Here is a 1,803-nt window from a genome sequence, read left to right as displayed (position 1 = left end):
CTGTTAAACAAGGTTTTCCCAAGAGACTCGGTTGCATGGAAGCACACCACCTCCAACTCAGAGCTGCTTTAAGGCAAACCTCCCAAAGGTAGCAAAACCTGTTTTCTGGTCTCTGCAGAACAGTGCCAAATTCACACTGCAAAGGCAGCATACAGTCGCTCTGAAGTGGCATTTAGGAGTCTTTACAGGTTAACTTTGCTCAAGAGGTGGCATAAACGCAGTTACTCCTCAAATACAGCTGTATGGTTCAACACTGTGGGCTGAGGTGGATCAAAGCAGCCTCCACTTGGCTGCGTCAAGATGCCGCATGAGCTTTTTCCAGTCAATGCAGAGACCTATACTTAGTACAGTGAGAGACCAGAAGCATTTTTTTTTAATAAATATGCATGTCAAAGGAGTAGATGCTTCATATAACTTTAATTTTGAAGCAATCTATTTTTAGTCTCCAGGGACTACACTCCAGCTAATCTAACACCAGGCATGTAGTGTCCGTTAAGCCTCGACTCATTGTCTAGTAACACACAGGTGAAAACCATAATACACAAAGCAATGATTAATGCAGATCAAATATGAACATGTGCATAACCAGTCTCTCCCATTTTCCTTTAGCTAATTTGTAAATAATTACAGCAGAGGGAGACATCATCTCAGTATTCACTTCAGCATTATTAAAACATGAGGCCTGGCAGACACATTACAGGAAAGGCCAAGACAAGTACACTTTTTAGAGGGTTATTATTTTTTAAGAACATGTCTTTACAGAAAACAATAATAATAATAGGTTGGGGGAGGGCAGGGGTGTCCTCAGGAATTTTCCAGTATTTAGACCAATTAAAATGCATTCCATTTATCTTTTTTATTCCCAGTGTTTGAAAACAGAACTAAATGGAGACAAAACAAACATTGTACCACGCCAGACTCCTCCTTCATTCTCTGTATATCAGTCAATGATGCTCAAGCATTGGGGTCCAGCCCTAACCCTGGAAGACTACTTTCCAGTAGAGTTTAGCAGCAACACACTTGGAAGTCTGCAGAGATCCTGAAGTGCTTGATCTGGTCCAGGTGTTTAACTGGGGCTAGAGCTGACCTCTGCTGGAACAGGGCGCTCCAGGAGCCAAAACTCCTAACATGCATTCAGAACCTCTTCATTCTTCACATTTTGTTGCAGTGTTGTTAAAATCCCATATACATACATATTTATTTTTTTGTTTTGTTTTTTATTAATCTGCATGTCACACATTTTGTTGCAGTGTTGTTAAAATCCCATATACATACATATTTATTTTTTTTGTTTTGTTTTTTTTTATTAATCTGCATGTCATGACTATGACAACAAAGTTCAAACCGTTAACAGGGAGCACTGATCTCTTTTAAGTGCTCAACTTTACAAAAAAAAATTGGCAGGAGAACTTGATTTCCGTAGATCGTCACACATCTTTCCTACAACAGAAGAAAAAGGTGTCAAACACAAATTAGGACTTTAAACCATAAATAAAGATGTAGCAGGCTTCTTTGTCAGATTTTTGTAGATAGTCTCAACAGAAATCAGTGCCAACCCTGCATATGCTATTCCAAGCTTAAAAGACATCACAGAGAAACCGTTCTGCTATGATGGTATCAACTTGGGTCACAATATTGAAGTAAAAGATTACCAACAACAGGATGATCTTGAAACTTTATGAACCTTCCAGATCTTTGAACATTTACCTCATCCTGTAATAAGTTAGGGGGGGGAAAAAAAATAATCCGGTCTAAGTAATGTGACCGATATCATCCAACATAAAATGGCATTCATAACACACA

Source organism: Sinocyclocheilus anshuiensis, unplaced genomic scaffold, assembly GCF_001515605.1.
Source record: "Sinocyclocheilus anshuiensis isolate Anshui unplaced genomic scaffold, SAMN03320099.WGS_v1.1 scaffold1066, whole genome shotgun sequence".
NCBI lineage: Eukaryota > Metazoa > Chordata > Actinopteri > Cypriniformes > Cyprinidae > Sinocyclocheilus > Sinocyclocheilus anshuiensis.
This window is presented reverse-complemented; position numbering follows the sequence as displayed.